This window comes from Glycine soja, chromosome 20, assembly GCF_004193775.1.
Source record: "Glycine soja cultivar W05 chromosome 20, ASM419377v2, whole genome shotgun sequence".
NCBI classification, from domain to species: domain Eukaryota; kingdom Viridiplantae; phylum Streptophyta; class Magnoliopsida; order Fabales; family Fabaceae; genus Glycine; species Glycine soja.
In genome coordinates this window covers 6,999,994-7,010,784 of record NC_041021.1, presented here as the reverse complement: position 1 = coordinate 7,010,784, position 10,791 = coordinate 6,999,994, and positions in this window count along the sequence as shown.

Here is a 10,791-nt window from a genome sequence, read left to right as displayed (position 1 = left end):
CAGACAATATCTGAACAATACAGAATTGTCACCAAGTAAACGAAAAAAGAAAGGAAACCACGACCTAAAGTGGTCTTCTCCCTTTGATTGCCAACTAAAATCCTATGCGCTAGCGACTTTCTCTCCCCGCACTGAACAAAAACAAAAAACGAAAAGGCAAAAACGCTCAAAGCCAAATTCCCCACCAAAAAAAACCCCATTCCAAAGAAAAAGTCCTATTAATCCATGATCATGCATGTAATCTTTGATTTGATAGGAAATGATTTGAAAAATCAAGTTATGACATATATATGGTTCGAAATTAGGATAAAACACTTACCTGTGTGAGATTGATACACTTTGAGTGATTTTCTTCTATTTTTGTTGAACCCAGTGCTTCCTCTAAATGGTCATTTAGAAACGAAATGCTAACATCCGAAATCTCATTTACGGTTATGAGAAAATTTCATCAACATACTCTCCTTCCCCGTTAGACACATTGTTTTTCATCCAAAAAGCATATGTTGCTCTGATCAGTTGGAAGTTTTGTCTCTTTACTAAAGCATGTTCGCATTTTAGTGAAGAAAACACCGAGACTATTTTTAGTCTCACAGTTAGCAAGAACTACGTAGATCTGAGTTCCTCATCACGAATTGAGGATACGTAGTAGCAAAAACCCTGCTTTTGTCGACCACGCTACCTTTTGTTACCGTGACCCAAGAGTCCGGTGGCATGCGGAGCCACATGACCGTGGGATCCCCAGATTCATATTCTCTTTTATGTTTCCTCTTTTGTCTGTTACATATTATTTTATTTTTATAACTTGAGGGACTAACGTTTGTTTTGTTTTTTCTTTTTTCGACTGTCTTTTGTTTTGTGCATACATTTTGTTTGGACTGCTGTTTTAGAGCTTACTTCGTTATTGTCGATAATGTTTGTTGAAATTCCGAAACCTTGTAGAGTTTTCCTTTAGGAACGTCGTCCTAAAAATAAAATGGACAAAAATCATGATAACACCAAGAATAGAAAAAGAAAGAGGCGTTGTGAACAAATGTTGTGTCTATATATAAGGAAAAGAAAAGAGTTTTTTATATGTAAAAAGTGTATGGAAAGATTTTGTGTGTAAATAATGCGTGAAAAGAAATTCTTGTGTTTGAGAAATGAGTATATAAAGAAATTTTTGTATAAACCACGAGTGTATGTTGAAAAAACGAAAAAGAAATCTTTGAACAGGAATAGAGTTTTTATGTAGACCATGTTGATATAAAGAGAAAGAGTTTTTAATGCGCGTGTGTACAGAAAAAAGTTTGTTGTATATAGGAATGTAGGTGTATAAAGAAAAAGCTTTTCTCATAGATGGTGATGGATGTATAGCTTTTGCGAACATAAGAAAATGAAACAAAAAAAAGAAAGAAAGAAGGACCTCGAAGGTCGGCATGTTATGGTCATAGGAAGCATAAATCATTCGTAGAGAGCAAACATATCTTTTGGAAACAAGAGACTGACGCTAAGAGTTTATTTTCCAGAATAACCGAGATAAGAATGGATGGATTCATTGAACCGATGAAAGAACATAATTTGGAAATATTGGGTCTACTTGTGTAAATCCCAAGCCTTAGTATCACAATGCCATAAACTGGATGGTTGAGTACCCATCTAGCTGTAGCCATGACTAATTTTGCACGTTGTTCCCAAATCATCAATGTTACGCGTGCCTCATGGAAATAATATGGAAATTCAACCCGAGACCGACACCTTGACACGCGAATTTGTTTTGCCTCAGATATCAAAATCGGGCTCGCGCGATGAAAAGACCATGTTAAGACACAACCTTAAGCTACTTTGAACCTTGGCCCATGAAAAGAATCCTCATCCTTTCCCCCCGGAGAAAAGGACAGCAGAATCTCCTCATGGGAGAGCGAATAACGAATGCTAAAACCCGAATTCCTAATCAAAGATCGAAAAGGAAGAAATGAAAAGAAAGAAAAGAAAAGGAAAAGAAGGATTCTCGATCGAAGATCGAAAGAAAGTAAAAAGGAAAAAGATCGAAGAAAAAACAGAATAATTCCCGATCAATACAGGAAACCAGGAAAGAGAACAAAAGATCTTCTGACTAGATAAATTTTCGGTAGGGTAAATGACGGCCGGCAAAGGAAAACCCATTTTTGAAGTAGTTCTTCCTTTGGGATTGCCATTCAAAGTCGCTCTCGACTGGCGATATCCCGCCCCACATAAACAAAGAGGAAAAGACCGACACACCCAGCTTCCTCTCCAAAAACACTACCCTCGAGAAAATCCTATTGATATGTGATCGTGCGTGTGATCTTTTGGTTCGATAGGAAATCATGTGCAAAATAAAGTCATGGTGCAGCTATGGTTTGGGATTAGGGTAAAACACTTGCCTGTGTGAGTTTTTATACACTATGAGTGATTTTATTCCCAGTTTCAGTTTGACCCGACGTTTCCCCTGAATGTTCATTTGAAAGCTAAATGTTGACATCCTGCCCTTCATTTTCGGTTATAAGGAAAATTAATTTTGGCATGGGTATATTGTTTCTCTAAGATATGGTGCTCTCGCGAATGATTTATTTTTTCTTGCTAAAGCATGTTCGCCTTTTAGGTGGAAAAAACCGGTGGACCATTCGGTCCTACCAACAAATCTTATCTGGAGCCCCATGAATTGATTGTCATTCATGCATCCTCCACCATCGAGTCTGGAGCCCCACGAATTGATTGTCATTCATGCATCCTCCACCATCAAGTCTGGAGCCCCACGAATTGATTACCTAGCGCTGCTCGTCTATCCTCCACCCTCAAATCTTATTCGGAGACCCATGAATTGATTGCCTAGCGGTGTTCATGCGTCCTCCACCATCGAGTCTGGAGCCCCACGAATTGATTGCCTAGCGCTGTTCGTCTATCCTCCACCCTCAAATCTTATTCGGAGACCCATGAATTGATTGCCTAGCATTGTTCATGTGTCCTCCACCATCGAGTCTGAAGCCCCACGAATTGATTGCCTAGCGTTGTTCGTCTATCCTCCACCCTCAAATCTTATTCGGAGACCTGTGAATTGATTGCCTAGCGCAGTTCATGCGTCCTCCACCATCGAGTATGGAGCCCCACGAATTGATTTCCTAGCGCTGTTCGTCTATCCTCCACCCTCAAATCTTATTCGGAGACCCTGAATTGATTGCCTAGCGTTGTTCAAGCGTCCTCCACCATCGAGTCTAGAGCCCCACGAATTGATTGCCTAGCGCTGTTCGTCTATCCTCCACCCTCAAATCCTATCCGGAGCCCCATGAATTGATTGTCATTCATGCGTCCTCCACCATCGAGTCTGGAGCCCCACGAATTGATTGCCTAGTGCTGTTCGTTTATCCTCCACCCTCAAATCTTATTGGGAGTCCCACGGATTGATTTCCTAGCGCTGTTCATGCGTCCTCCGTTATCAAGCATGGAGCCTCCGGTGACTGGGAAATATGGTTTTTTTATTTTCCCGATTGGTTCCTTCGCCAAACATGTGTATATGTGTATATTATGTTATTGGTGTCTTTTGTTTGTGTTTGTTTTGTGTTGTGCAGAGAAAGAAGAAAGAGAGACGGGAGTCGTCATAGACTAATCACGGAGAGAGTGAAGACAGACGAAATCAGTGTTTTATCTTTGCTTTCCTCTTATCTCCGATAAAAGGTAAGTAAAGAGGGGCAACTTTCATACCCTAATTTCGTCCGGGGACTATTGTTTGATGGCATGCAACCTTTGTTTGACCTCTTCGAGGTACTTGGCACCCTTTGTTGCACAATACGTGAAGTTCCAAGACATGCCGTAAATCGAAAGGAAGCATTGTTACGCAATCCGTGAAATTCCGTAACATGCCGGAAATCAAAAGGAAGTATTGTTACGCAATCTGTGAGTTTCCGTAACATTTCGAAAGCTAAAAAAGGAGTAATTACATGACCCGTAAGGTTCCGTAACCTTACGGAAAGAAAACAAGTATCGTTACAAAATTTGTAAAGTTTCATAACGTTATGAAAAAAGAATCACCGAAAAAGCAAAGGGGGTGTATTTAGTAAAAAAGGGGTGCAAATAGAAACCAGGCCCACTTGGGCCTTCCAGGATGTTCCTCCAGAAGGCGGTTGCTTTTGGATGAAGCAATCTGGCTCGCCTGGACGAGCTGGGTGGCAAGCTCCTCCCCTATTTGCCTATAAATAGGGGGAGGAGTGAAGGAGAAAGGGGTTGAGCCCTTCTGGTACTTCGTAATCACTTAAAATTAGTGAGGAAAATTGTTTCCATGAAGAAAATCCAAGCCGAGGCGCTTCTGTAACGTTTCCGTAACATTTCCATGGGTGATTTCGTGAAGATTTTCAACCGTTCTTCGTCATTCGTCGTTCTTTCTTGGTCGTTGTTCTGTCTTCAACCGGTAAGTTCCTGAAATCGAACTTTTCAAGTCATTCTATGTATCCTTAGTGGTCCCCACTTGTTTCACATACTTTTATTCTCGTTTCATTTACTTTCCGTAGCCCCTTTTGACGTGCTTTAGTCATTTACTTAAGTCATTTTCTCACCTAATCAAAAAATAAAATAAATTTCCACCGATCATTTGATTTTTAATATCCGTTAATTTCTGTTAAAATGAAATCCGACCGTTCGGTCATGCCGTAACCACGTTGGAAACCAAAAAGAGGTAAAATAATAATATAATAATCAAAAAAATATATTTTAGTAAAATAAACCAAAAAAATCAATCGGACGTTTCTCTTTGGGATTTCGCTTTCTTGATTGAATTGACTAATAACTCAAGTGAAACTAAGGCTAAAATCAACTCACAAAGTCAAGCTTGTCCGCAAAAAATCACTAAAAAGGATTTTAAGGTTCGATACCTTAGTTTTTCTCACCAAGTAAAAATGGATCATTTTAAGGTCCAACGCCTTAAAAGGACCACCTTCTAAGTAAAAAGAATCGCTTGATTCGCCTTTTTTGAAAGAACTATGTAGGTCTGATTTCCTCTTCGATGGAGGGTACGTAGGAGCAAGAGCCCCGCTTTTGTCGACCTCAAAAATAAAAAAAAAAATAAAAGTTTAGATACATGAGTTCACACAATTCTAATCTAAGGTTGTTGTCTGTTGGGACAAACATAAGAAGTGTTAATACCTTCCTCAAACGTAAATACAACTCCCGAATCTGGAATATTCTTCATGATCGGTTTCCTTCGGTTTTCCCGACGTTTTCCACAAATAAACGTTGGTGACGACTCCGCGTATTTTCTTCCTTTGGGAGACGCACCCATGAGCCTCGCTTCGCTCGCCCGCAAAAGGGTAGGTTGCAATAGGGGGCATACACAAAAGATGAGGAACTGCTAATACATTTCTTCCAAGAAAGTCTTACTGGGGTAGCTGGTACCTGGTACACTAACTTGGAACCTTCCCAAGTCCATTCTTGGAAGCACCTAATGGTTGCCTTCGTTAGGCAGTGTCAGTACAATTCTGATATGGCTCCGGATAGGATGCAACTACAAAAGCATGTGCAAAGAGGGGGGCACAGATCTTTCAAAGAATACGCCCAAAGGTGGAGGGATCTGGCAGCCCAAGTGGTTCCGAGAAAGAAATGATAACAATGATAGTAGACACATTACCAATGTTCTACTATGAAAAGATGGTGGGCTACACTCCTTCAAGCTTTGCTGATTTAGTTTTCGCTTATGAAAGGATCGAAGTGGGCCTGAAAAGAGGCAAATTTAATCATCCTGCTTGGACGAATGAGAAAACTGGGGCAAATGAAGAGGGTGAGAATGAGGGAGAAACCCATGTTGTGACTGCCATTCCTATACGGCTAAGTTTCCCACCAATCCAACAATGTCATTACTCAGCCAATAACAACCCTTCTCCTTACCTACCACCCAGTCATCCACAAAGGCCATCCCTAAATCAACCACAAAACCCACCTTCCACACAACCAATGCTAAACACCACCTTTAGCACAAACCAAAACACCAACCAAGGAAGGAATTTTGCAGCAAAAAGCCTGTAGAATTCACCCCAATTCTGGTGTCCTATGCTAACTTGCTCCATTATCTACTTATACTACAATGGTAGCCATAACCCCTGCTAGGTTTCCTCAACCTCCATTTTTCCGAGGATACGACTCGAACGCAATGTGTGCTTATCATGGAGGAGCCCCGGGGCATTCCATTGAGCATTGTATGACTCTGAAGCGTAAGGTGCAAAGTCTAAGTGATGCGGGCTGGCTGAAATTTGAGGAGAATCGCTTGTGAATCCTAACATTGACAAACGACACCACACATAGGGCGATTTTGAAAGCTGTTGTTAGATGTCTCTAATGACTCATAAGGATTTTCAAGTTTATGTCATTATTTAAACCACAGTTACAATGCTAAAATGGATGAATTTGACATCCTTGTCTTTCTCATCCTCTCACAAACGCATCTTTGCTTATTCAACTTCCACCGGAATGTGAGTGTAAGCCATTGGTTTGTTTACTCAAAGCGACCTGCGCTCCTGAGTGTTGACTTCCAAGACCGTTCAATCAGAGATTACTCGTCCTGCACATTGGTGGGGTGTCGTAATCAACATGTAACGCAGAAAAGTTCAAAAAGAAAAAAAAAACATTTGATTAACTGTGTTTTCAAGTAAAAATATAGACATTCATGTGACCTCATTTTATCATTCCAGAAATTTTTTCTTTTTAGAGAGAAGTGAGTTATCAAGAATAGGAGTCATTTGACTTAATCCGTTGATTAAAAAATCCTTCAAAAAAAAAGGGGGACAAACCCTGGAATTTCAATGGATTGATTAAACGTCAAACGACTCCACTGTCGTCACTCCAAAATGGCCAAGTGATTAAATCAAACAGAACATACACTCTAAGGGAGTCCCCGGACAAATTTGCAAAAGATAGGATAAGGTTGCATGAATTATCACCTCTTTCAAAAGGACAGGCAATCTGAATTTTCAAAAAAATTAAATCAAAATCAAAATCAAAAAATAGGGAAAGAATGTCATGAACATTGTACAACTTTCCATTGCATTGCATTGTTTCATATGAAGTCCGCATTTACCGAATTTCATGACAAAGGTTGCATGCATCTGCATCCCTAAAAATCATGTTAACTGCATAGATGTCCTACATCTAATGTCCAATCTTTTGAATTTGGGATGATCGGCCCTCTCGATGAGTCAATCTCTTGCTTTCTCATAAGGGTGAACCCTTGGGTACTAGTACCCTCACCCTTAGAGGGCTACACGCCCTCGCCATCAGAGGGTTGCACGCCCTCGACTTTAGAGAACTACACATCCTCGCCATAAGAGGGCTACACGTCCTCACCATCAGAGGACTACACATCCTCGCCTTCAGAGGACCGCACGTCCTCACCTTCAGAGGGTTGCAAGCCCTCACCTTCAGAGGACTAGACTTCCTCGCCTTCAGAGGACTAGACGTCCTCGCCTTCAGAGGGCTACACGCCCTCTCCTTTAGAGGGCTGCACGCCCTCGCCGTCAGAGGACTACACATCCTCGCCTTCAGAGTACTGCACGTCCTCACCTTCAGAGGGCTACACATCCTCACCTTAAGAGGACTACACGTCCTCACCTTCATAGGGCTACACACCCTCACCTTCAGAGGGCTACATGTCCTCATCTTCAGAGAGCTACACGTCCTCAACTTCAGAGGGCTGCACGCCCTCGCCTTTAGAGGGCTACACGTCCTCACTTTGAGTGGGCTCCATATCCACACCTTAAGAGAATTTAAGGTCCTCTGCACTTAAATGCTTAATCGAGACTTGCACTCTCGGTTAAGGGGCCAGTAGTTTCCTTTTATCAGTTCCTGGGCCACCCCTTGATATTGGAGGGCGCCAACTGTGAGAATACAACCAGAGAGGGAGGCTATCACGCAGCTACTATGCATACCGGGGTAAGATTTCACCCGTGCCACTGCAAAGAGACAAGTGCGGATCATGCGCACCAACTTGACCACTCTTACACAGATATGGATGACGTTGCTTAGCAACATTCTGCCCAGCGACCGTAATGCTGATCTCCCCCTGCGGAAGTATCAGTTGGTCTGTGTCGTCCCAACATAGGTAAGTATGCATATGGTTCAACTAATTTCTAATGCCATCTACTATTTGTAGGGATCGCGACCACAAGGCACCCAGTGGACCCGGAGGAGTATGACAGGGCCCTGTGGTTTCCAGCTCTGGTTATGGGTCTCTATCAGTCCTACAGGATGCTCGTCCCCCCAGCAAGGGATCGCGCCCACAACACACCCAGTGGACCTGGAGAAGTCCAACAGGGCCCTGGGGTTTCCAGCTCTGGTTACAGGCCTCTGTCAGTTCTATAGGGTGCCTGTTTCCCCTAGCAAGGTCATGCCATCGTGACATAGGTAAGTATGCACTTCTCTCAACTGATTTCTGATGTCATCTATTGTTTGCAGGGATCACGCCCGCAAGACACCCAGTGGACCCGGAGAAGTCCAACAGGGTCTTGGGGTTTCCAGCTCTGATTACAGGCCTTTGTCAGATCTACAGAGTGCCCGTCGCCCCCAGTAAGGTCATCATGCCCCCTACTAACCGAGCTTTCATCAAGAAGTACTATGCCCCCTAGGCAGGCGCAGGGTGAGACACCACAACAGCCTAGGGATGGCCGGCAGCGGGCAACAGACGCACCGCCACCACCTCTAGAGTTCACCTTAGCTCATCCATAAAAAGGTTAGAGCGTTGCCTACGACACATGGCCAACCAAAAGGTGACCAAGTTCAAAGCCAAAGGTAACCTAGTAACTTTTAAATTTCTACTTGTTATTTGATCACCTTTTGTTTCTCAATTCATAGTAGGACACACCTAGTTGCTCATGATCCTAGGAATTTAAATAAAACAAGCACAAGCTCGGAAGGTAGTCATACCTCACAAAATATATGTATGTGTTTAGGTAGCAAGATACCTTGGATATGCATGTATGTAGCAAACAAATACCTCACAAAATATATATATGTATGTTTAGGTAGCAAGATACCTTGGATATTCATGTATATAGCAAAAATACCTCACAAAACATATATATGTATATGTGTTTAGGTAGTGAAAATACCTTAGATATGCATGTATATAGCAAAAATACCTTACAAAAATATACGTATGTTTAGGTAGCAAAATGCCTCATGAAAGAAAAAAAAGAGGAAAAACAAAAACAAACAAGAACAAAAATATATCTTTTGTCTGAAAAGCCAGCACACTTATGAAAAGAAATAACTTCCAGCTTTTCTTTGGAAAAGATTCACTGATCATAACCAGTTTTTGAAGAAAATGTGTGTATACACAGGAAGGGTGAATGCTGTGAAAGTTTTCCCAAACGCCCAAAATGAACTGGAATGAACGCATGAATTGATAAAAGAACATATTTTGGAAACACTGGGTTGACTTAAATAAAGAAAATGAATCCTGAGCCCTAGTGTCACATGACCATAAAAACTTGATGCTTGAGTGTCCACATGGGTGCATGCATGATCAGTTTTGCATACAATTTACTAACCATCATTGTTGCATGAGTATCATGGAAATAATGTGGGACATCTCCTTTATTCCTGAACCGCTGGCCAAACCCTGACATATATCATGTCTAGCCGTTCTACAAGCCTTGAGCCAAAATCCCAACTTACCATAAACCTTGACCCAGGGTGAGAATGTCAATCCTTGCCCTCGGAAGAAAACAAAAAAAAAAAAAGAAAAGGAGAAAACTGTCGATCAAAAGAATCGGAAGAAAGCAAAAAGAGAAAATTCCCAATCAAAGATTGAGAGAAAGCAAAAAGAAAGAAAATTCCCGATCAAAGATCGGAAGAAAACAAAAAGAAATATACAGAAAGGTCTTTGGACCAGATAATATCTGAACAATACAAAATTGTCACCAAGTAAACAAGAAAAGAAGGGAAACCACGACCTAAAGTGGTCCTCTCCCTTTGATTGCCAACCAAAATCCTGTGCGTCAGTGCCTTGTTCACCTCTCACTAAACAAAACCAGAAAAGGAAAAGGCCAAGAACACTCAAAGCCAAATTTCCCAAAGAAACAAACCGTTCCCAAGAAAAGGTCCTATTGATCCATGATCACGCGTGTAATCTTTGATTTGATAGGAAATGATTTGCAAAATCAAGTCATGACATATCTATGGTTCGGAATTAGGATGAAACACTTACCCGTGTGAGATTGATACACTTTGAGTGATTTTCTTCTATTTTTGTTGAACCTAATGTTTCCTCTAAATGGTCATTTAGAAGCGAAATGCTAATGTCCAAAATATCATTTATGGTTATGAGAAAATTTCATCAACATACTCTCCTTCCCCGGTAGACACATTGTTTTTCATCTGAAAAGCATATGTTGCTCTGATCAGTTGGAAGTTTTGTCTCTTTACTAAAGCATGTTCGTGTTTTTAGTGAGAAAAACACCGAGACTATTTTAGTCTCACAGTTATCCAGAACTACGTAGGTCTGAGTTCTTCATTGAGGATAGATAGGAGCAAGAGCCTCACTTTTGTCGGCCGCCCCACAATCTCTGTCATACTGACCCTGAGGTCATGTGACATGCGGAGACAAATTATGGTCATTCTACACACCTTTTTGCCATTCGGAGACGATCGTGTCCGATGGCACACAGAGACAAATTATGGTCATTCTGCAGCTTTTGTCATCCAAAGGCGGCGAGCCCGATGACATGCAGAGATAAATTATGGTCATTCCGCACTCCTTTTCGCCATTCGGAGACGATCGTGTCCGATGGCACGCAGAGACAAATTATGGTCATTTTG